At 43.8% G+C, this 27,081-nt stretch overlaps 1 pseudogene; it reads right to left on the bottom strand.

The window, feature by feature from the left end:
- Positions 1-27,081, bottom strand: part of LOC133022946 (uncharacterized) — a 151,237-nt pseudogene that overhangs the window by 65,219 nt on the left and 58,937 nt on the right.

Genomic DNA, 27,081 nt, shown 5'->3' on the forward strand with positions numbered 1-27,081 from the left:
AAGACGGAAAGGACCCACTTATTCAGCTGTGAGTGGGCTATTACGCTAATAGTGACCTGTTATCATGTGATGGCCTGCAATTTTTCACAGCTTGCAGGATTTTCCATTCCAGACATTGATGTTATTTTTAGGAGGTTTGGCCGTAAATTCTACCGTTAATTGTTTATCGTGTCATTTCTGGGAATAACTTGTGTTTTTTCAACCTGTTTTTCTGTATAGGCGTCTGCTGCTGGCATACACAGTACACGTGTACTTAACAGGGTTTGTGGAGCTGTCATTTTGCATTGCTATAAGCTGGGGTCCCGTAGATGTGCATGCCCCCTCCTCCAACACCACCCCCATACAGGGGCTGCAGGGATACACTTAAGTATACAGCCCCGGCTCGAGCAATGAAATTTCCACGGTACAGGCATCTGTTTCAATTTATTTCCAGTCAAGTGCTCCATCAACAGGAGATGTAGCAATTGACCTGATACCACAAGCACGCTAATGGCCCTACATACATGACAGCCATAACACACAGACGTATATCACCAGGCAGGGCAGGAAAACCAAGCCACTGCATCTCTCCGCTGCCGATCACAACTCCTGTCAGTCTGAGAATCAATACTTGAGGTAGAGGAGGAGATTGTGGAGGTGACTGTTGTGGGCCGGGCTGGAAGATGCTCATGACTGATAGCCGGCTGCCAGGTTTCTACATCACCTATGCAGCGTGGACTGTGGGAAATGTGATCCTCTCTCTCCTCTCCCCCTCTATCTGTCTCTCTCGTGTCTGGCCGCAAGGCTGGGAGGGGCTGAGCAGGGGAAGAGGGAGGAGTGGCACATCCTGTTACAAGGACATGCATTCGACAACATTAGCAAACAGTGCACGTGCATTTGCGTGTGTGTGTGTGGCTGAATGTATGCCTGTGCTCGGAGCCTGAAATTGCCCTGGGATGTGCAGGTTTGGCCTTCACCTATGTTCCACTCCGGTGCTTCGAGCATCACTGTTTGATAAACTAGCTTATAATTGGATTGCTGTGCAGTTAACTGCTTATCTAATGGCACCCGGCCAGCCTCAAGATTCAGCTGACCATCATTTCAACCGCCCTACTCCTCCCCGAAGTTCCTCTTCTCCTCCTCCTCGGCCATTTGTCTTCCCCCACCATCCAACTGTGTCAGGCTCTGTCACGTAAACACCCCTCACTCCCTCCAGCGTTCACCTTGACCTCTCCAGGCTTCTGTCAGCTATCTCTCTCTCTCTCTCTCTTCGCTTCTCTATCTTCGCCATCACCTGCTCCAGCTCCACTTCCTCCTCCCCCCTGCATCCATAACTAGACTTCTGTTGCTCATCCTTTCATCTCCACTGTTTTACGTCATCTGCTCTGTCTGCGATAGCACACAGGCACACATTACGGGTCTACGGGCCTTTGGAGTCTGCGGTGTAAAGTGGCAGGTAAGAGACAGGATGCATCATGGGGGCCGACATTGTCGCCAGCACCAGACTTCTTCCCCAGTATAAACAATAATAAACACACACACACACACACACATGCAAGAACACAGCCACAAGCAATGTAAACAAAGATGGGCAAATCAGGAGACGTGCACCTGTTTCCAGCCCTTTAACAATCACACAAATATGCACAACCTAAGGGAGTTTTATCAGTCTCAGCATGAGGTGTCTGAATGCAGTGTGAATACCGACCCCCCCGCGGTGAAAGAGATGACTGACATGCATTAGATGAGCCTGATCTGTTTTTCTGTGTTTACCAGACTCAGCAGTTTCCTGGAAATATTCCCCATTTTTCACAGAACCCGAACTTCAATCGGTAACAACAGTTGTGTTTTTTTTGCTCATCTGCTATCACACCGCTGAGCACAAACACACACAAAAACACACACACACACACACACACACACACACTCATACACACTCTGAACTGAATAAATACATTTTTATTAGATAAACATGAACACGAACACCTGATGCATTTATTGAAATTCCTAGAAAATGGCTGATATAGAGTGAGATAATGGTGCACTCACAGGCTACTGTGTTTACTCTGTCCAGTTCTATGCATATAATGTCCTAAAATCTGTCTGAATACATTCAAAGCTCTCATGCACTGCTGTTTGCACCACGCTGCAGAATAAGATTATGACACAACGGCCTATTTCATGAAGATCGAGTCATTTTAGCGATGGTCTGCGTGTGAATTCATAGAGTCCGTGGAGAGAAGGGGAGTTCTGCTGATCTGGCTTCTAATTGGTTGTGGATATTCACTCTGCCTGTTGGGTAAACAATGAGGGTAAAGCGTGTGACTGGAATAAAACAGAAAATCAAATGAGGGAGAAAAAAAGAGAAGTGAGACTAGGATTCCTGAAAGCACAAGAACACAGCCTTCACTGCTTCAAACTCAATTTGTCAAATACTTAGTCAATCGCTAAAAATTGAATCAGCCAACTATTTAAATCAATTAATACTATTTAATTAATGTCTTACTAACGTGTCTTTATATCAACTTAAACTTTTATTTTTTGACTTAGTAGACAGATCAATCCATTATGTTTGATGTCATCTTGATCTCTGGAACTCGTGAAGCAGCAATTATTCAATAAATTAATCAAGAATCATCAGTCGAGGGAGAGAGTGCCACTTAATTAAGAAAAAAAAGACACACACCCACATGCACGGCTCAAAACAAACCCTGTGACTGGTCACAATCTGATGGACGGACACAGTTTTGTTTTTTTTCACGAACCACTTATTACATGTAGCTTTAAGATAGCAATTAACCACTGCTTTAAAAAACACACGCACATACACACGCACACACACTGTCAAAGCAAACAGGATCCACCCAGTCCTTACACAAGTACTATTTTTCAGTCTGAAAACATCTGGTGGAAAATCCGCCTCTGTCATTTCAAACCTCTCATGGATGAAGAGACGAGGCCTGAAACGAGGCCAGGCAGGCAGGAAGAGGAGCACCCTCGCGGCTTCACTGAAGCATGTGCATGCAAAATGTATGGTTTCATTCCCTCTCTCTCTCTCTCTCTCTCTCTCTCTCTTTCCCTTCATCTGCGCCTCACTTCCCCGACTCTGCCTGCATCCTCCCTGCTTCGTGACTGTGCTGGTGGGAGAAGACGGTTCAGCATTACAGCCAGCTGAAGGTGCTAATGGTGTGTAGCTGCAGAACAGACAGTGTCCTCTCGCTTCGGCTGATTTCACCCTCTTTGTCCAGCTCTGCCTTTTCCGACTTCTCACCCTCTCCGGCTGATTTTCTCCTCTTCTCTCACTCTTCTTATCTTTCCACTGATGAGCAACATTGAGATTGATCTGTATGTAATTCCCAAACTGCTGGTCCAGCACGGGGCATTTAACATCCAGGACATGCCCAATAGGCCGTATTTATTGAGATTTATGTCCATGTGGTGCAAGGGCTAGGGCCTGACCAATTTGACAGTCTGGGTGATCAAAATGTGTATAATGTTGAAAATATAGGCATGAGATTAATTATATTTTTTTTAATAGATGAATAACCGAATTTAAAAACAATTAGACATTTTTAAACGTTTTCTTACAATGCCACTAAATAGAGTGCATACCTCCGCCAAGGCCCAGCAGTCCCCTTTTTAAAACCACATTTAAATTCACAAGAACAAGATTTTTATTTGGCTCGTAAATGTCGCCTTAATATGCCTGTTATTTTCATCAACATACATCAAATTTCGAAGAATCTCCCGTTATAATTCAATGGGTTTTTCTCTGATCCCTAACGCCTCATTCAAATTTGTTTCATGGCAATCCATCCAGTAGTTTTTTGTAATTCTGTTTACAAACAAACGGGCAGGGATGACAAAATAACCTTGACAGAGGTAAGAAAATTAATTGATAAACTGTTTATCAAATTTCCTTGTCATACGGGTTTGATAGTGACATTTTAGGAATAATTGCCAATTTATCATTATTTCATCAGCCCCCAACAATCCACATCCCTTATTCCCCCCCAGGGTCTGAACAATCAATAAGTCACTTTTGTGACCATGAATGTCCTATAGACGTGATCTATGATATAACGGCTGAGTTTTTCATATTCCGTGGTAAGCAAAATGGTTGTGAAATCATTGCTCTCCTGTAACTCGCAACAAACAAGCTATAGTTTCCCAAAAATATCCAAACTAAAGACACCTTCTCTTCTCAATTATCTGAATCAGTTTTCCTATTTAAGAAAACACCTAATATGACCGCTCAACAATATCATCTCCTTTGAAAAGATATGGCTACATTTAAGTCTATCGAAGAAAATGTACGTAACTTGTTTATAAACAAACTGTTCTAATTCGAAGTTCCCAGTGTAATTCAATCCAACTTTAACAGCTATAAGCGTTTCAGATGTGACGCTTTCGGAATCCAATGTTACGCACTCTGATTTACTTTAATTGAGTTTCTTGTGTTTATTTTGGGCGCATGCTGTGTGCCACCCACACCTCTTAGCAACCGCCAACCCGCTGACAATCAGAGCCGCGCACACTGACCTCGATTCTCCTTGATTACCAAACCAACCTCCCTGTCGCATGTCTAACCTTTTCACACATTCATACAAATCATGCACTCAGAGTCAGGTCTACTGCTCAGAGACAAGCATGCACACAGACACGCACAATTTCCCCACTATCCCCGTGTGGACAACCAACTAAGCTAAACGTCTAATTTTAACTCTTAACCCTCCTCTAAATGTAACCTAAATCCTCAAACCTTGGCCCTGTGTGGACGCAAATCTTGTCCCCAATTGGGTTAGTGTGTATTCAGCCACCGGGATTTAAAAAACAATCTCACACATCGAGAGAAATAAAATGAAATTGGATTCCAGTTTTACAGACTGTGAGCGAACACACCTCTGCTTCCATCTAAAAAAAGGGCTCATGATAACGAGTGCTCCTCTCCCACAGGCTGTCAGAGGTGTTGACTACTGGGTCACCCTGGGCTCAGAAGCTGCACGCGCTTACTCAGACTGACCTGCTCTGTGTGTTCAGGCTAATTGGAATCCGCCATTATACATACTGTGGCATTAATAAGGAATAAGGTGGTCAAATAGAAAGGACACCGTGGTATGATGGGAACTTATTATTAGACTTGCAGAATCGCTTACCCATTTTATCCCACTTGTTAAGACCTGTCTTTTCATAAAAGATTTTACCATGTGATGTCTCTTGCTTTTGTAATCTGTTACCTTTATTTCTATAATAATAATAATAATATGTAAGTTTTGTTCTGATTGTTGTTTTTCTCATATTGTTGGTTTGTAAAGCACTTTGTTACTTGTTATGTCAAGGGCTATACAAATAAAGTTATTATTTTTTTTTTATTAAAAAACCTAAGCTTTTTTGCTTTTTAATGTTTTTTTTTAATTTAGATTTTTATGACGACATTAACCACTTGAGAAACAAAGAATACAAACAGCAGAACAAACAACATACAAGGTGCAAAACCAAACAATAAACATAAATAGATAAGTCGTAAAAAACATGTATCAGTAAATCCTAGAAATAAAATTCTGTCAGAGATGTCAGTATTGTCATTGATGGAATTAGATATTTATGAGTGTGTGCAATGTGGTGTAGATCCAAATATAAATCTGGATTAAGTGAACTTCAGTGTGGTTTCATGAGGAGACTGTTGGTAGAGGTGAATGTAGTAGAGGTTGATGCTTTCTCTGAGTGCCACTATTTGTTTGTGAATTTTAATTTTAATTTTGTGGGTTAGGGCTTCAGCTGACCATCCAGTCCTCACTTATAACCACAGGAGGACAACCAAACTTGGAGTCACCACTTATCAAAAAAGGTCTGGCAGTCTAGTGCCAACAAAATATGAAAAAATGAATAGTTGTGTTTTTCGAAGGTAAGGCGAGTTGAACCACAGGGAATGTACCGTGCTGAGAGGATGTGGGCTTCTCAGCGCTTGTTTTGTCACTGCTTTGACTTTAATTAACTCTATTCGTGACTTATTTTCCATCCGTCTGTGTGCTGAAGGTGCTTTCTTCTCGCTGAAGGTGCTTTCTTCTCGCTGAGAGGCTCAGCTGGAGCTGCAACCGCCATAGAAGCAGAAAATAACACGAGTTGGTGGAAATAATGTGCATTACTAGTTAAGCCCGATAATTAGCCAGAATCAAATGTTACTGGTTGCTCACGTACAAAGTTGCTATGGTTGCGGGGGATGGAGTTTGGGATTTTTGTTGTTGTTGACTTCCAGCACTTGTTGCAAATCTTACATTTCAGTTTTTTGTAGTAAATTCTGGTGTATGCCCATTTAAAAATGTTTGCTTTAATTATTAAATCACTTATTGCAGATGCAGTTGTATGGAGGGCAACACTTTTGTTTTGGTTTGTGACTTTTGATTTTAATCCATATTTGCCATTTAACTAAGCTTCCACATGAAATTAACTTTTGCACTGCTCTGTAAAAAAGATTAGGTGAAATATGATGAAGGTTGAATTAGAAGAAAGATGGTTATTTCTAAACTTGGAATGGTTCGGAAAAAATCTTCTTTTACGATACCTTATTTTTATCAAGAAGATCCACATCCGTGACCTCGACGTCTGTCATCACGACCTCATGCATTTCCCACTCCCTTATTTTCCAAGCCCCCGGGGAGAGCTGATAGCACAGTATCACATTCCACAGTGTAAAGTCAGGTTCTGACTCCCCCCCCCCCCCCGACCCTTTCAGAGAAAACATAAATATACAAACTGATTGACGGAACATTCAACTTGCTGAGCTCTGGCAGAGCAGAGGCCAGGAGCAGATGGAAAACTGGGATTGCATGAGACCCGTGCACCAAATCCTCCAGACCCCAAAAACGCCGATCCTATATATTCTCAAAGCTGAGTGAAGCCGCTCTTTGTCAGTAACTACACGTACTGTGCTCTGCTGCAGACATACAGCGCAAAGACCATGTAGACACGTGCCCCGTCCAGAGGAGATGAACACACAAATGACACTGACACATGCACACAAAGCTTTCTCTGTGCAGCAGTGAGTATGTGTGCATTAGTTTACAGCATTAGTGGAATGTGTGAGTGACATGTCCGTGCTTGCACTGTAACCTGCAGAAAGACGCCCCGCGGCAATGCACACTGGGTCACAGGCAGTATGAGCGAGGACACGGTGGCACAACAAGCAGCTCGACATCTTTAAAACAAGCACATGGCCTCAGTAACATCTGTGCAGGATTTGAGATCAACAGTTGCTCGTGTGGAGGAGGAAAGGTAGAGGTCTGGGGTCTGTTTGATTCTGTGTCATGGTGCGGTTGTGCGGTTGTCGCGGTTGCAGACCGGCTCATTGATTAAGGGTGCATGAGGTGTGTGCAGCCACCGGAGCTAAACGCCAAACAGAACCCTGCGGGGTATTTACGTCTGAGAGGATGATGGACCAGCAAACCTGCAACTAATGGCTGCTGTCTGGAAGATATCAGTAAAAACAGACATTTTTAATAAAACCAAATGCATGAATTATATTATTAGTAAAACAGTATCAGTCACTCATTGAATCCATCAAGACAATTCAATTGTTCATCAAATCCCGCTCTAATCAATTAGGTTACATACTCAGCTCATGAGCTAAAAGCCCAACATTTTCTCATCTCCTGCCATCTGTGCCAGGCCAAGAAGAAAAATGGCACCATCTGTGAATCCTCATTGGCGACAATCAACCATGGTGGCAAAAAGGAATACAGAATAGCCCTGCAGACAACAAGCTCCTTCATGCACACTGGCCCAAGGCGATTATTAATATCGATGATCGACTGTTTCTGTCAAGATAAAACTTAAAAAAAAACAGAATATGGTTAAGCTACTGCTGCAGCCACACATTAGAAACTTCACGGTGTCATCACATTTTGGCAGCAAGATTTCTCAGTATGACTTCTGCACGATGCATCATGCACTGTGCATCAGTTTGCAATGCATCGAGTTTCACAGTTAAACCAAGCCCAGCTTGTGTCTTTGTGAGGCTTCACTTGGAGCCAAAAGATGAAGTCAGCCTGGTTACATGCTAACATACTCATGTTATACTGTGCTCACCATCTTGCATGAGCATTCTGATATATAAAAACCTTGACTTAAAAGAAAATAGTCCTCATGAGCTAGCTTGCTCCTTCTGCGGATGATATCTTAGCTTAGATTTAACAGACAACACAAGACCACAATCACCAATTTCTTTAAATATTATTTATTTTTTATTGACAGGACAGATCAAGCACGAAACAGGAAGAGAGGATAGGGGTAGACACCGAACAAATAGTGGGTCATTGCCAAACCTCAACATGAGCCTGTCCTGTATATGCGGGACACTACCAGCTGAGCTAGGTAATATTTGGCTAATTTTAATGGACTGTGTAACAGTTACAAAATATGAAGTCCCGCTTGTTATGTGACTGAAAACTGCAACGTGATCGTGACTTAATCTCATGAGATCAACATCAACAGCAATGTGAAAATGCTGCTTTCCCCAAAAGCAAAAAACTGAATAGTGAGTAGTTTGTCGTTCGGAGCGGGTGAATGCATCATTCAGAGTGGGCGAACGACGAATCGAGCCCACGATCACAAAAAGTATAAATAGGCTGAGCTCGGTGGATGACAGCATCTTGACGCAGTGCAAGGTTACACGGAACGCAAGCGTGGAAAGCACCGCCATGAAAAGATGAAAGCAAATACAGCAAAGCGGGAGCAGCAAGAGCCCTGAAACAACACCGGCATCCACTCTGGCAAGGGAGGAAAAAATGAAGAAACCACACAGTGCAAGACAACCAGAAGGGATTTATTTCTCCAGTAGCTCTACATGAAAAGTCTCTGCTCCAGTCTATGGGAATTCAAACCTCCAAACACAACCTTATACACTCTTGCATAACCATTGCATTTGGACCCGTGGTGAGAAACGACCAAAGAGCGCAGCAGTATGCGTGTTCAGTTCAGAGCGAACCTTGACTAATGCAACCGGCATATGCAGCACGAACGAATACAGCATCCTGCATCACCTTACAATATCTGTGATGTGATAACATCTCACCAGCTCTGACACACCTCGATGCAGATCTACCCACAAGGTCAGATGGCCAGAAGCTGCATCCACTCCTTCCTCCGTCCTGCTGTTCTCTGGCCTCGTATTCTCCCAGGATGCAGTTGTCCAGGGGATTCAGTGAGGAGAGCTGGCTGTATTACTGTCCAATGGAGGCTGCTGCATTCAGCATTAACATTCACTACTGTCACTTTCTATACCGGAGAGGCTCATCTGAAAATGACCACACACATGCCGGGAAAGCCACAGACACACACACACACACACACAATTGTCCTTATCCATCCATCACACTGTTCCCTCTTCTAATTGTTCTCTCCTTGTTCAGATCTCAGGCACCAGACCACCCTAGGCAGCGGGAGGAAGGAACAGAAGAAAGAAATGATACAGACATGAAGACAGTGTGCTCCCTTCTGCAGGGTCAAGAAGACTAACAGATTGGATGTTTGAGGAAATAACAAAAGACCATTGAGGACATGGCACGGGTCTTCCTACCATTTCTAGTCTTTTGATTTAAGATGCATTTTTAAAGAAACAAACAGGCCTCCTGTCTTTCTGTGGGATTACCTTGGGAAGACAAGGGATCCACGGTTATGTCCGTAATTTATCAAGATTTGAAACCTGAGGCTCAGAGAAAGAGTTTCCAATCCCACTTTATACCATCCATCCAGTATCGATAGCGTCTATCCTTTAAGGGTCACGGGGGAGTTGGAGCCAATCCCAGCTGACATGTCACCAGAATATAACAGGCCAGAAATATAAAAAGAAACAACCATTAAAGCTCACATTCACACCTTTAGACCCTATTCTGCATGTAGGAGGAAGTGAACACAGGGAGAATATGCAAACCTTCAAACCGGGATTGAACCAGAAACCTTCTTGCTGTTATGCGACTGTGCCTATACTCATCATGTACAACCCACTGACACAACTGCAGCCTATAGGTGAAACTATACGTTCACACACTAAAGTCAATAGGTGAGATTGTGACTTGAGTGCTCCAGAGAAAAATGACACGAGAGCAGAACATGAAGCAGAGAGAGTTTCCGACTGAGTGACTCGCACGTTTTCTTGTGGGGCCGTTTTCCCCACCGGATGAGTCAATCTGCTAGAAGAAATATTTTTTGTCCCGTACAAGCCGATTGCAAGATGAACTAGAATATGAGAGTGCAGAAGCGAAACGTGTAATGTTTGCTGCTGCTGATGATTCATTTGTTCCGATGTTTACAGATTCTGTACACGTACGGTGAGTGAGTTGGGAGAGGAGCTAACGGTCTCTGAACGGACTGCGAGTTCATGTTGCTGAGATAAAATCTGTTATCTGTCACACTGGAAAACATTCAATGACTGTTCTGAAGATTGTCTTGTTTTGCTGGAGGTTTTACCAATACGGTCGTTTATGCCCCGAGTTTACAAATGAACTGATTAACCGACTCAGGTACGGTTTTCTGACGCTCAAGCTTAAGATTCTCGTCACTCTATTTGATGAGCTGATGCACCTCAGATAGGGATACTATAGTATTGGATGATTTTAATAATATGCTATTATTTAAATGAGACTGTCTGAAGTTGTGGAAAGGCTTGTGGAAATTGCACAGCCCAAATTTTGAGTGGTAAGGAAACAAATGATAATAGTTTCCATCCTGTGTCATTCAGACATGATGTATTCTCGAGCTGAGACACAGAATTCAAATGTACAAGAAACTTTGTAATTTTTCTGTCATGATTTCAAAATGTTTCATCACCCTCAGTCACACAGTGATCCTCAGGGTGCACGGTTACAACCATTTCCTGTCTCACCGCGCATCAATATAGGGGAAAAAATGTGACCGAGAGAAAAGGACACGTGTTTTACAGACGGTAAAAACATGTCAGAGCAAAGCCAGGTGAGGCAGCTCTCAGAGACATATTGTTCTGTTCATCCATCAAGCCCCTGTTCCCTGAGCCGACATGAACCTGGGAAACATCCAGGCCGACAAATCTGAATATTACTCATCCTTTCTTTTGTCCTTGAGATGACAATAGCTCCTTTGGGAGAGGCATGATCATTATACAAGGGTCTGAATACTGTGTCATTTTTGTTCAATCCAAAGTCCAGGCCAGGCTATTGTGCACCAAAGATTTTTCCCTGTCACGAGGAACACACACACACACACATACACACACACACACACAGTAAACACATCAGCACCCTGCAGCCGCTGTGGTTACCATCACTGCTGCACCCCTCCCGTAAGGATCATCAAGATAAGGCATTACCCAAAATACACCTAGGAGTTGTCCAATCAAATCAATTGTTCTTGTTTCAAGGAACTCTTTTTGACTAGGGCCCAATTTGACACATGGCTTTTGGCTAATTGAGGTTCCAGCTCAAGTCGTTATCCTTTAAGGGAATAAAGGAGGATGAAGGTCTCGGGAGGCAGCCTTGGACAACCCCACCCCCATGAAACAGAAGAGTGAAGGCTGCAAGGACAAAGTAAACTGTATTGGTCTGTGGGGAAAGTCAATTACACCAAATCCTTTTCAGAGCTGCAGGAGCACTTACTTTGCTTTTTGTTTCTCCAACTATTGGTCTTATAATTAAACTCTCCATTCAACCCTGCTCTGTGAACTGGCTGGAATCACTAGTTGCTAGAATAAAGATGATCTAGGAGGAACTGCTCTTTTCTTTTACTTTTTTCGCACTCAAACTTAATATTCTGTCCCTGAAAAAGAAATTGCAACCAACCATATCGTCACAGATTGATTTGTGAAAAGCTGTTTGGAAACCTCGGGTTGAAATTTTGACCATGCACCATTTTAGAGTTCTGAAAACAGAGGTAACCATCTTTCAAGGAGCTGGGGGTGGAGCCTGACTGAAAGGTCGAGGACGCTGCACTCCCACCTACGCCTGCAGCCTACACCCATTGGACGTTACTAGCTGTCAATCACATGGTATCCATGTCCCAATGCATACAGTGCTTTATTGTCTTATTGTTTTATTAGCACTATTTCTATTGTCATTGTGCTACTATTATTGCATTCCGATTTTGATGACTGATGTTGTACATGATGTCGAATAAAGGGGGGAAATTCTGTTACTCGTCCATTGTTGCAAAATGTGTTTTAAATCCATCTGTCAAAAACTCAGAGTTTCCACATCTCCAATAAACCACGTTTCTGCACTTTTTCTCTTTTCCCTCTCTCCAGATTCTTTGTCTTTTCCATCTGTGATTCAGCCTTGAGTTAAAAACACATTTTCGAGAGACAAGAGAGAGTCTATAAAATAACCTTGAAGCAAAAAGCAAAATAAATACATTTGAAAAATACAAAGCTCACAGCTCCTCCTTATTTAGATGCTGATCGGTCGTTCTAGGAATGCTTCTGGGGCTCTTGAGCTCAGTGTCTCTCTGTGGGTGATTGACCTCAATAAAAGAGTCGATTTGGTTTTTTGCTTTCCGCTCGACGTTGAGCTGTGGATTCAAACACAACGAGGCCTCTTCGAGATGTTTGTATTTTGCAGATTGCTGCCTTCAGAGAGCCAGCCATGAGAGCAGGCAATGATTCAGCAGCCCCAGACGCCTGTAATCACCACTTCACATCTTCTGCTGCCTCCTTTTCAACGCAGTGCAGATCTCTGCTTTCCCCAAATATCCGAGCATGCAGTGCGGGACGCTGCTGCAGGCCAAATGGGAATTACTCGTGCTCTTAACAATCCTTAAAATAGAAGTGCAATTTACTCAAACTTCTGGGATCTCGACCCAAATCCCATTACCTTCAATTTAATTTCTGGAGGGAGCTCTTACTATACATAAAGCCTGTGATAAGAGCAGTCAGGCGTGGACAGGCTCTTATTCCAATTGTCATCACCACCACACCATCATCATCTCTGATGATCCTACAACATGTAATCAGTTTGATTTGTTCGGGCTTGTACTGCAGTGTCCACAGTCCTCAAGGGGATCAGCCAAATCTCACATAAGGGAAACATCAGGCAGGAGCAGAGGCTGTGGGATCCGTCAGGGGGCAGAAATCTAACACACTGCGCTTCTGTCTGAAAGAGCCCCTGAAGCCAAGTCTCTAACCAGGTGTCAGACAGCTTTCGGGCAATCTTTTGAAATGCCACAGAGAAGCACTGCGAATTAGCACTTTTGAACTGAAGGCCTAGAGGAACAAACCAACATGTGTACCAGTAAAGTCTTTTTTAAATAGATTGGTGACTATTTTTATACATATCTTTAAAAAAGAAAATATGCCCCAAATTCCAGGTTTTATTGGTTTTAAATTACAGTAAATTTGATATATTGGGGTGGGAGGGCAAACAAAGCAAGATGTGATGATGCCACATTTTGCTCTTGGATCTTGTGTTGGGCAGAATTTAGAGGCTGTAAATGATGACAGATCTTACCAAGTAAAATTAACCAAATCATCAGCTTATTAGTTCTTTAGCGACCACATCAAGTGAATTTAAACACTTATCGAGGAAGTAACAAATATCAGAGTGATAAAAAGCTTGGGACAGAATCATTCCTGTGCATGTGCAGCTTAAAAACTTGCTCACAATGTTCATTTGGGTTATTTTCATACAAGGCAACATAAGGGGGGAAAATTTGACAATGGCTCTAAGCCTACTACGACAAGCTGTAACATGCTTAGCCTCTTGTTTGCACAAGGTTTCTTGACTGTCACAGTGTGTAACGACTGTCCCTGCCTGCTCTCCATGTTAACTGTGTGTGTGTGTGTGTGTGCACATGTGTGTGTACAACGCATGTGACTTTCCTCCCAGCGCTCAGTGAGTTATTTCAGAGCTATTATTTTCCTCATTTTAAGAATTTAACAGCACATAACTATCGTCCCTGCTCTCTCACAGCAGCGAGCCGAGCTGTAATCGTATGCTTTCAGTGATCAATGTGACCGGCACAGGCGGGATCCCTGTGAGCGGTTTCCACTCCACTCAGGGGCTCATGAAGGAGATTTGGACTCTGCATTGAAAGTCAAACAACATAGCCTGCAGAAGAAGTGGGCTCTCAGCTTCTGTTTGCATGTGTCTGTGTGTGAGTAGGCACACAGACGCAGGCAGTTTGCATACTTGTTTTGCAAGTGAAAAACCAACAGAAAGAGGGACGATTGCTATGACATTTAAAATCATGATAAAAAATGGGTGGCTTGATGGCGGTGTGGATCCGCAGTCGCCCATAACCCCCAGGGGGACAGATATTCCCAGGACGACAATGAACCTTGTCACGGTGCAAGAGCTGTCCTGGAATGATCCCTGGAACATTCAGATAAAGAAGACATTAATGACCTGGCCATCATCCCAGATATCAAACTTTATGAACCCCATGTGGGATGAACTTGAAACCGCCATAAAAAGGACTATTCACCCATTAACCTTGAGCTGTTATGAGAGTCAGTGATGTGTGTGTGGTCACTGGTCAGCTTTAACAGAGGGACACTGTAGGTCCTCCGTGTTGCTGCTGCTATCAGGGCCAGAGGTGGTCATATAGCACTGAGCTGCTTTTTCTATTTCTATGGTCAGAGGGTGGAGGAGGATGACTTTCAGATGGGAAGCATTTCAGTGCCTGGGCTATTCTGACATCACTGTTTGTGGCCAGTTTGGATGTGGGAGAACGCTTCATGTTACCAGAGGCAGACCAGAAGATGCAAGTGAACCACAATCATGTCTGACTCCTTCTATTAAAGCCAGGATTTTCTCTCCGGCAGGATACTCTGAACTAAATCTAAGATTGAAAAACCTGAAGAGCAAAACTTGAAAAGTCTAAGTAGCACCTTCACTAATTCCCTCCTCTGGCATGTTCTCATTTTCACTGGCTCAAAGAGGCAGGCGTATATGTCGGCCCCTTATTAAGCATCGCTGCACCGTCTGGAGCTGATGATAGGTCACACTGGGTCAGATTGGCTCAAATCTATTATATGAGGTCATGACCGGGAGGGTGAATTGATATTGTGCCAATCACTGAGGAGGAGTGCAGAGGTGAATTAAAGACAGGCACTACCATGTGATCTTTATTGATCCTCATCCAAAATGGCCATTAACAGGGTTATATCACTGATGTGACACTGACTTTTTAAAATCCTTGGAACCCAACCATAAACTATTTTTATGTTGAATTTTTTTGCAGAGCACTGAAAATAAAAGCTTTTTAACTACAGCTGAGGTGAAGGACTCCACAGGACAAAGACGACAAAGGGAAAAAAAGGAGAAATGCAAGAAAATCCTTGGAGAATCTGTTTAGGTGAGAAAGTGTTTGCTCTAGTTTCTCTACTTGTGCTGGTTGTCACTTCTCTCCACCCAGCAGCCAGGCTGGAGCCGGCCTTGCAGCTGTCCACAGTCCAGCATTACATAACAAGGCTGCATCGCAAACAACCCCCCCCCCCCCCCCTTTGGCCACTCTGCGGGTTCTCCATCACGACACTGTCACCCCGACGAGGAAGTGACTAGAGCACGAAGTCGGACGGCCGCTGAAGGGACGGACGCACAAACTCGTCTCTTATAAGTTAATGAGGTAATGCAGCGGTGTAATTGCTCCTTTGCTTCTCCAATCCCATGGACCCTTAGCCCCTTCACCTTGTAGAGATCCACTCAAAACACACACACACTTACACACACACACACTGCAACGAGAAGGTGGGTGAGTGTACCGGAGCTAGATCATGCAGAGGCGTTGCAACAGGGTGGACGAAGCTGACTATTACCAAATAACGGCTGATTACAGCTGATTTCAGACATTTACTCTTGAGAGTGTTCGAATAACGGGACCAAGTGGGGAGTTTCTCCGGAGTTTGCCACATAAGAAAAACCCAGCAGGGGATTCTCTGGTCAGACGCGTTCATAACGACACAGAAATCTCCGGGGAGGCGCAGCAGGCAGAGGCAGGATCTAAAACTCCTGTCATGGAGATCACATATATGTGTTAACAGCAAATCAACACCTGCCTCGGCCCTGATCACCAAAAGCCCTCTTGAACATCTTGCTGGGTGTCTTCCATGTGTTTGGTACAGAGTTATTCATATTCTTTCTGGGGATTTTTTTCAGGTTCACATCTATCACATGTTTGAAACGTCAACAAAACGCCCACTCGCTGACGGGAAGGCCTCAGGAGAACACCCCCCTCCTGTTTACTCACATGAGCTCACTAGGACATAATCCGGAGGAGGAACTCTGGAGAAAGTCCCAAAGATTATCCAGAGTTAAGTGCAAGTCAGAGAGCAGCTTGTGCTAGCCCACAGCAATGGGAATCGCTGTGGGCTAGCTGGGATTGGAATAATATCATGTGTTTCTTTGGGGGGGGGGGGGTGGAGGGGTAGGTTTGGTTTAATGTCCCTGGGGCCACACAAGAAATATGTGATGCATCTTTCCAGAGGTGCAAAGACTCTGTGCTTTGGATATCTTGTGTTCAATTCTCCAGCTGGTTGGACGAGACCATCATGTGATTAACGTTGGACAAATTAACTACAGCGACATTTGCAAACTAGATATGGCCAAAGGAGTTTTCTCCACTTAAGCTGCACTGAGAAGGGAGGGGTGCCGAGGAGTGGATTAAAATGTCAAACAAAAACCGGCAGTTAAAAAGTGTCTCTATGGCACTGAGATATAAACATAAAAGAAGAGAATTCCGCAGACTCACATAAGAGTTGGGAAACCTCGCGGATGTCGTTGCACCTCTCGGAGGAAAGAATAACGTCTCCCCATTACAGGCAGGTGCAGAGAGACACACTCGGGAGCCATGAGGTGAGAAAACCCTCAAATACCTGCAGGAGGCTGATTTCGCAGAATTTTCCAAATATATCTCACAGGTGATTTCCCTCCAGTGTGTTACGATCAGCTACACACACACCACACAGCCCCAGGTGCAGCACAGGGGTTTTCTTTGTGGACTTAGGCTGATGAATTCCCGTTTGGAGCCGAGCCATCTCTGGTTACCCAAGGAGAAGAGACTTAAGAATTTGCCTCGCACAATGCTAAGGCGAAGCTCAGCGGGATCGCTTTCTAACAGCGTCTGAACACGGCGTTCTGAAGAGCAGCCCCTTTGGAAACACTTGTTATCAATCACATTTAGACAGAACAATCCCCTCCAGCCTCCTTGTCATGTTCTGCTCATGAGCCCGGCCGAGGTGGACTGATTGTTTTGTGGGGAGAGAGAGGGGGGGTGTTATAGATTTCAGACCATATGATATTTCAAAGCCGTTGATGTCGTTTCTTTAAATATGAATACAAATGTTGGTCGTGTTAATAAACGCCACGGAAAAAAAACCTCGGGATGAAGAGGAAGGTGAATGGGGATTCCACTGAGCTGTCAACACTGCAGCGGCAGACTGTGCATCCATGTATGTAAACGTTGTTTGTGTGGAGAGTGCAGTGCTTTTTGCCCAACATCCACAGGGAATCCAATAGGGGGGGTGGAGGGGGGGTTAGCCAGTGTTTTGTGTCAGTTGCTAAGCAAACTGGGTTCCGATATGACACAACGCAGGTCTCCAGTGCGTCGCACCTACGCAACACACGTCTGTCTCCATCCAAGGACTCCGGGATGCAGGCGGTAACGCTGACAGATTGCACAGCGGGCTGTAAAGAGAAACAAGGTGTTCTCGTTGCATCACGGAGCACGAAAACAATGACAACTTTGCCGTTTCCCCTCGTGTCAGCGTGTGGAAGACCGGTCACTTGACCTCCACTGATCCGGGGGCCATAATTAGGGCTTGAAAAAAAAAAATCATACTGGCCATTACTGACGTTCCACAAATCAGGTTTATATGAAGCTTGAGTCACAAAAGCACACACCCAATTGGGGTTTCACTGTTTCACCAAAACCTACTTCTTCTTTTAGAGTTAAAAATGGGATTCTGGGTGTTTCAAGTCAACACATAGCACAGCCAATGTGGCTAGATCTATAAAAAGTACTTTGACTGATGACATTTGTCCCTTTAAACAGTCACTATAAATGGTAAATGGTTTTGTATTTATATAGCGCTTTTCTAGTCTTGATGACCACTTAAAGCGCTTTACAGTACAGTTCTACATTCACCCATTCACACACACATTCATACAGGGCATCTATTCGCAGCACTTTGTTATTCTATGGGGGGCCATTCGGGGTTCAGCATCTTGCCCAAGGACACTTCGGCATGCAGATGGGTCAGACTGGGGAACTGTCGAACTGCCGACCTTCAGGTTGGAGGACGACCACTTTACCCCTCAGCCACAGCCGCCCGGTATAAGACCTAAAAAACTCTCTACAAACATTGGTGTGTTGCTCTCCTGTTCTGTGGCGTAACTGTGTTATAATTTATTGTAGGAGAAGTAGGTGCAGCAGGCTCCAGTGAACCACACTGCTGTTACACTGGCAGTGAAGGTGCTTGTCTGCAGAGTTCAGGAACTTTAATAACTCGCAGTCTTCAGGGTGATTGTTGCAGCACATCTGGTTCACCTCATGCCAAAGTGTTCAGCTCATCAGTGAGTTTCACACACACACACACACACACACACACACACACACACACACACAGACACACACACACGCACACGGGATGGTCCACATGTGAAGCCCAAATAAAGTGGATTTGCTGAAGCCTTCATTACTTGATTAGTGTATTACGGTCTATTCCTGTCACTGTGGACCCATCAAGTCTAATCCTGGGTAATTCTCTGATAAAGTTCTGTGGAGAGTTGTTAGAATAGAAGCAGATTTGTGGTCATGTTTCTGCTGGGACTCAGAGGATCGTGTGTGGAGCCCGGTCGGGTCCCTGCAGGTTTTAGATCTACAGCTCATCACTGTGTTGTGATGGTTCAGTGTCGTGTCACCTTGAGAACCGGTGACCGGGAGAATGAAGTGTTTCAATCCACCAACCTTCATGATGCCGCACGGTGCGCTCCCGGCTCCCTGGCTCCGGTCGGCGGAACGCTCTCGGACCCGCGGGCTGCCGAGCTCCCGGTACCGGCCGGTGGAGTGACCGGCCCCGGCTCCGCAGCCCCGGGCAGCGGGGGACACCTCCAGGTAGGCGGCCGCGTCGCCGGGGATCCCCGCCGCGTTGGTCGCGCCCTGAGCCGACGGGACATGGTCCAAAAAATGTCCCGACACCGCCTCTGAAGTGTGGACCCCTGCCATGTTCCCGCCGGTGTTACAGCACAGCCCCCCCCGCCGAGGGACGGACACAGCCCATCTGGACACGAGGGATTCTCCGGGTTCAGCACAGTGTGTCCATCACACCGAGGAGTCCCGGCGGCTCCGGGGAGCTGCTCTGGAGGCGGGAGCTCGGAGCAAAGAGACCGAACTGTGGAGATGCGGAGTTGAGGTGAAGGTTCGATGCTCGTGTCCTTGTCCTTGGAAACGTGTCCGTCTCACCGCGTCCTCCTCCGTGGACTCTCCGCTGCAAGCATCGCCAAGCGTCTCTCCAACACTTTGGTAGAGCTTCCTCTCTCTCTCTCTCTCTCTCTCTCTCTGCTTCTCCCTCTCTCTCCCTCTCTCTCTCTTTCTCTCTCTCTCTCTCGCTCTCTGTCCCTCTGCTTGTCCCTCTGCTTCTCCCTCTCTCTCTCTCTCCCTCTCTCTGCTTCTCCCTCTCCCTCCCTCTGCTTCTCTCTCTCTCTCTCTCTCTCTCTCTCTCTCTGCTTCTCCCTCTCTGTGTCTCTGCAGACACACAAACCTACTATATTTGGGTTGAGTTCACGTTAAATATTTCACCTTTGTTTTGTCTCTGCAGTTTAACAATAGAAGACATCAACATCCACATGAGTGGAGCTCATGAACCGCTCAGCTGACAGAGGGCTCCCCACAAGAGGGAGCTCACGGAGAGCCTCCAAAAATATTTTTTTTTAAATCTGAGAAACTTAAAATTCTTCCCTCATTATCTATTCAGCACTCTGCTGAAGTCCGTGAAACACTTTTGGAGTTTCAGGAGTAAACAGCGCTTCAGCCAAATCCAATACAGTTAAAGTAACTGGGGACTCGTTCAAACAAAAACAACTACTGCTACTGCGCACTCTTGCTAGACCCGGATAACAGACTTTTAGGTCTGTTATCCTTTTTAAATGACGTTTTGAGTCGAATTTGAATGACAGGGTTGAAGAATCGGTCAATCAATGTATTGGATTTGGCTGCAACGCTGGTAACATCTGAAACTCCAGATGAGGTGAGTAGATAATTAGATAATTATTTTTCTGGCAAACTATCCCTTTAAAATCTTTAAAGAAATTAGTTATTCAACTAGTTTAACACAGTAAAATCCAGTGCCCTCCTGGGAAGAATCCGTTTTTCACAAAATGTTGCTAAGAGTCCGTTTAACTCGCTTAAAGTCTTTGCAAAACTAAACCCAAAAGTAAACCCATTTCATGTATCTATGTGTGCTATTCTAGCTGAACTTATTTTTTCACTTTCCAAACAAATATGACCCGACACAACCCCTTTGACCATCTGACCACATGCAAATATATCATTAATCATCTTAATTGGAGGCCACATGTCCAAACCAATCAATAAACCAATAAACAACAGATATGTGTGTGTTTGTATTTCACATATTCCTCCATTGCATTCTTTTGCCCCTGGCTTGGGCACCCCTTGTATTTTGAGACATATGGTATGCACTCAGTTAAGGTGAATATGGTTGCCTACAACTTAAAATCAAATTCCACAAAAAGAAATGAGCTAAAAAAAAACTTCTAAGTTTAAGTTTTTGCCTGGCAGCAGCACAAGTGTCAAGCTTGCTGCAGCTGTAACTTATAGTCCCCGCAGGCCGGACTGGAACATGCGTGTCTTTGTGTGTTTGCAGGTCTGAAGCTGCACGTTGGCATGTGCTGTGCAGCAATCTGCCCGCGTGTCCTTGTTCCCTCCAGGGGATTTGGAGCAGAATCTTACGGAACGTTAAAACGCTCATCGCCCACACATTTAGTAGCTTTATCCTTGACATTTGAGAGAGAGCACATCTCTTTTAATGCTAACCTTAGCCGCAACTTCATTTTTGTTTGACCTCAATGGGCACAGAAGAGACAAATGCTCACAATTCAGCACGGATCTGTCAGTAGAATATCTTTCTTAAACTGACACTGTATTCTCTCGGTATCCATCTTCATCAAAGAGGCCGGGAAGCTCTTCCTTCACCTCACCACCCCTCTGCTTAGGTATTGATTTGAAGACAATCAACGGGAGGAAAGACCAAAAAAGAAAGAGTCTGCAAAATATAAATCCTTGTATTCAGAGTAAAGTAGAAAGACTGCACTCGTGCCACATCGCTGCTTGGCACCTGACCTCAGTAGCCTCCGTTTCACTCACCATAAACCTCAGCATCTGCTCGTGCCTCTGAGGGCGAAACGTTCGAAGTCAGATCAAATCACATCATTAGACGGGCCGTGGCCAATAAGCTGGGATAATGCAGCCACATTTATAACCCAACGAGGAGGCAAATTAAATCACCGCCAAATTGTGGGAAACATATCGTGTGTAGCGTCTCTTCATAATGGTCAAGTTCAGTCAAACTAATAAGAGCCACAGCAATGTATTTACATCACAGACTTGATTCTATTATTGGATTGTTTGTTACCCCTCGTGTAAATCCTGCAAACAACAGGGGGGACATTCTTAATCCCAACACCCATATGGTGCACACTGAAAACTACTGTACACTGTATGTGTGATAGTAGGACAGAAGTTCAGGGTCTTATTGGAGGGGGGGCCGGTGTTGCCATGTGTGGATGTTGTCACGATCCCAGTGGTGATCATTGGCTTAATCTGCAGACAAAACCCAGCCTCTCTTAATCGCATCTCGTTTTATGAATGAGAGGAGCTTACGGACACGTGGGTGGAGTCAGAGCCCAAGGACGGGCCGGACAGAGAAGTGACAGAAATCTCTGTATGTTTGCAGGGACATAGGACCGGAAAACTTGCTGTGAGACAGTAAATGTCCAGAAAAAGGAGGCTGGAGAGATGAACACTCTCCTTCCTCTTCCTCTTCCTCCTCCTCTTCGTCCCATGATCTCTCAGGGTCATGCATTATGCATTCTCAGAAATAATTTAGCCAAAGTTCTGTGTTTAAAAGCCTCCTCGATCGGCCAAGCCGTCAAGCTTTAATGTGAAAAGCCATCCGACATCCAGACTCAAACATCGGCTCCATGTGGACTTAAACTGAAGAGAGGGAGGCGGGGGGGCGGGGGGGGGGCTCAGACTAGTTCACATTAGGACACAAGATGTGACCGCAGTCAGCCTCATTAAAGGGGCCTCTCCATGATGCACCCACATACACTGTGTGATCTGCTGCACTCTGCAGAACTTTTCTTCGCTCGGCAAAGAAATTAGGGCCTGATGAGTCACCGGATCCCCACTGATGTAACAACATCAACAGCACAACTTTTGTTCAACTGAGGCTAAAAAGAGCTAAAATAGAACAGCGAGCGAGAGAGAGAGAGAGAGAGAGTGTGTGGGCTGCATCCGAGCTCTCGAGATCTGGAACGGCAACGCCACTCTTAAATAACAACCTTGTTTTCTCATTGAGGTCTGCTGTAGTTTCCAGGGGCAGGATGTCTATGTGGAGTGAGGCACCGCTCCCTCCAGCTGCAGGAACCGACGCTCTGAGGCCAACAGATCTGCGTCGGCACACTTTCAGGTCTCTGGCGGCTCCTTCCTCCCACCATGCCGGGTGCATCAACAGAAGCCAGGCCATTGTATTAATGACAGCTGCCGATTGATCAAGTCCCCAAATCCCGGTTGGCCGCAGGGGGAAAAAAAGGAAGAGAGGGTCAACCGGTCAAAGGTTCAGGAATTGTTACCCGAAAAGATTTTCATCGAAAGCTAAATATTAGTGGATTTGTTCACTCACACCTTGATTCCTCATTTATAGTGTCCGACAGATACAAGTTGCAAAAACTGTTAAAACCATGAGAACCAGATTGTGCATCAGACTGATTCACGTGTGAATGATTTGAATCTGAATGACAATGTCTGCAAAGGAAGTTCCTGCTGCTCGCAGCTGGGGAGCACATGGGTGTGTCTTCCTGAGATCTGCCACCGCACTTCCTGTGCCGCCCCATGTGATCATCGGTCCAACAGGAACAGAAACCGGGGATTAAATCCTTCCCCACAAGAACCTATCTGTTGTTGATTCTCTTTATTAAAGTCACAGTCCTATTGACTGACAGCTTTTCTATAATGCAAGGACCAAGTTTTAGCACAAACGGGATCTAATAAATGTTTTGTGATGTTGTGGAAGATATTTTCTCGGCCTACATTCTGAATTTATAACTAAGATGTGTATCACTGCATGATGCTGATTTTGCATCCATACCTTATGCCATTAGACCCCAGTTTACAGAATGGTTTAGCTCCAATCAAGCATGTTTAACGGAAACGTTTAAATCTTGATGATTTGATTGGCAAATTTTAATTTCAAGCTGTTATTAAATGGTTCACAGACTTAATGAATGGTTATTACAGCAAACATTTTACACATACATATTTAAAATATTTCATCAATGTGCAGGACAATGGTCTTTTCTGTTCATGTACGAGCAGGAGGACAAGCACCTCAGGCATATGTGTTGTGCACGTGTTAGCAACGTGCTGCAAGTTGGAAATCAAAGAAGTCCATTTTATAACTTTAATATAATAATCACCATTTAACATCTTACTTAACATTCTCAATTCTTTGAGCTTTTTTTATTTCATAATGTGTAAACCATTAGTATGTCTGCCCACTTAGTACAAGCTGTCATTCTGATCCATTGGACTTCACTGACACCTGGTGGTGAAATAGCTTAGATAAAATACAAAAAAAGATACTGAAGGCATGGGGGCATCTTTTAGCTGGAAACATAATCATCGGGTTAGAGTGACGATGGAGGACATCGTTTTTCAAAGATAATGGCCTGTTAGCATTGCTCAGTATGAAATAAATAGGATTGTTTGTTGTTGCATTCTCCTGACAGGGATTGGAAACTTTAAACCTCTACACTTTAATAAAATATGTTGATTCCTGCCTTAAATAAGGAGCTAAAATGATAAAAAATAAGATTGTTAAACTCCAGCTCTCAACACCACACAGCTCTGTGTTAGGGAGAGAAGGTGCTGGAGAAATAAATGTGGTGATGCGTATGTGCTCAAACAATACAAAGCCTCTTCACAGCCTTTACACAATGTGGATCATCCAGATTACAGCCAAGTAAAAGGAAATGTTCGTCATGAAACATTTTAATGTATAACACAAATTGCAGTGATCTTCAAAATCCCTTTTATAGCTTTTCTTCCAAGGTTCGCTTAATTTTAATTACATATATCCACAGTATATGTTGTATTATATTGGCTTGTCTACTGTACCTGGCTTGTATTCTGTAATTGCTTCAGGGAAAGCCTTTGTGTGAGTCCATTATAACTTCAGATGGAAGCCACAGTGCTCATGCTTCACCTCCGTGTTAAAGCTCTTGCAATAAATGTAGGTTTAGTTTCCGAGCAACAACCCACCATTGCCCTACAGGAGCTGGATCTGCTGCATTGCAATCATTGACTTGTGAGTATGAAGTACATTTCACTTGCAAATCTTTTTTTTATCTCTTAAGGAAGCAGCCAATGGATTTCTTGAGGTTAGATCTGATAATGAAAATCATATAAGTAATGACTGTATAATTCCATGCAAATTGGATTTTCTTGTCACCTTTCCCAGGCATGACACAGCGCAGATCAGTGGCAGTCATTATAAACCACAGCTCAAATAAACACACGTTAAAAAAACAAACACATCTGTTGTATTTCTTATATCCACTAGATGGCAGAAGTGAGCTTAGTAAGACAATTCGTAACTAAGTGAAGAGTGCTGCAATGATGTGGTAAGAAGCAGAACAAAATATCTTAATGTGTCAGCCCTTCGCCAAGGATCACATTGAGACATTTTAAAAAACATATTTCCAAACAGACATGCTCCCTCTTTTTCCTTTTCCACATAAATAAGTATTATTAATATGCAGGTTTGCTTCAAATTCTTCTCTTACACTTAAATATTACAGTTGCCAGGTTCCTACAAAGATTTGGTCGTGAATGTTCAGCTTGTATCATTTACCTCATATGATATTAATTATACCGTGATCTTGTTACGTGTTTTTGTAATAATACGTAATAACTTTATTTGTATAGCACTTATCGAAACAAGGTTACTGAGTGCTTTACAAACTCCATGGCAATGAATTTACTAAAATAAAAGGTATTGAATTCAGTTCAATTTTAAGAGCCAAATCATAACGTATCAAGGTCGGGGGGATTTTTAGAGAAACCAAACAGTTCCAACAATGAGCAGCACGTTGGCGACTGTGGAGAATAACAACTCCCTCATTAACTGGAAGAAACCTCTAGCAGAGTCAGACTCAGTTTTTATGACCCTTTAACAACCCTTGACTAACATTTACTATGAAAATCACCTCGATCATCATTGTCTGATGCTAAATAATTGCAGTGGCTTTGTGTGCAAATGCATAGGTTAGAAAGTGAAGTGTTCCGAAGTGAAATTCACATTTGTATCTTAATACAAAACCCCAGTCTCAAATGTCAGTTTTCCACTTACACATGAACAACCTGCAATGCTGAGAAAATAACTAACTTTAACAAAATATTACTTTGCTTGACATTAATTTCTATTATTTCCTACCCATTACCTGTCACGAGACATCCGTAGTCTGCAAGTTGGTCTTCAGTTTGTGCAAAGGTGGCAGGAAACCAGCGACTCACAGCAGAGGAGATATCAACTGGCACGATTTTAAAAGATAAGCGATGAAAACAAATGGTGACAAATCCCTTTAAGGTTACCCTATAATGTTAAATTCCTCATCAAGTATAACTGGGGATGGTACAGAGGGGTTCTCTGCAGGATGAGCAACTGTAAAATACATTTCCTTCAACCCAAAGCACATTTATGATATGAAAACCCTCATAAAGTACATTTTACCATAAGTTAAAAATAGGTGATAGGTTGAAACACGAAATCCTTGTGTAGTTGTATATATGGTAAAACTCAAATATGCCTTTATAATGTAAATCTCTCCTACACACACACAAGCCCTTCACTCTGTGGATGGTGTCTGCACACATGGAAAAAAACAAAGAAGCATTTATTTTGTAGTGACATCAAGATCGTCCTGCGTCTACAGGCTTAGTTGAAATTATTTATAAAAACTTTATTTTCTTCTTTTTCAACTCAACAGCTGTTTCTCTTGGAAAAAACTCCCAAGTGTTAAACCCCGAACCACGAAACATGGTACATACATCAAACAGCACACAGCGCCATCTACGTCATCGAAAAAAAAGTACACAGTCTACAGTGGAACAAAGCTCGAAAGAAAGAAAAAAAGTGAATGACGGATTATGGTAATGAAGGATATATCGCAAAGAAGTGTAGGCTGAGATTTCCACACAAGCGAAGGAAGTGAGAGACAGAAGAAGAAATTAAATGGGGGGGGGGGGGGGGGAGTATTTTTAATACTGTGATGTAATAACACAAAGTACGTATTCAAGTCTTCTCTAAATTCCTAGTTGCTCTTTGTCCCGTTTTCAACTGATACTTCTGGCAACAAGAAAGTTCTGCTTAGGGGGGGTTGTTCTGTATGTAAATCCTCAACAGGGTCATGCGGAGGGGTTACATTCATTGGGGCAGAGAAACAAAACAACCTAGAACTATGATAGAGAAAATAATTGTATATATATATATATTCTGTGCACATAGATACTTTTTCTATTTGGCTTATAAATCAGCTGAGCAAAGCGATTTCTTCCTGAGGTGCAAGGCTTTTTTTTTTTTTATCAATGACACGCAATCTAGTGAGTGTTCTTGTGTGCGAGTGTGTTTGTGTCAAGTGGAGGCAGTGTGTGTGTGTGTGGGGGGGGGGGAATAGTCTCAGCATTTTTCTAGTGGCGCAAACAGGTGACGCACAACGAAACATTAATCTTGAAATCTCGACAAAACCAAAAGCCAGAGGAAGAGGCCTCAACTCCACAGGCTTGTGTTCCAAATGCGGCCCAGCGACTAATAAGAGTGTGAGAGCATCCAAAGCCTGCACCCTT

Source organism: Limanda limanda, chromosome 17 (genome assembly GCF_963576545.1).
Source record: "Limanda limanda chromosome 17, fLimLim1.1, whole genome shotgun sequence".
NCBI classification, from domain to species: Eukaryota; Metazoa; Chordata; class Actinopteri; order Pleuronectiformes; family Pleuronectidae; genus Limanda; species Limanda limanda.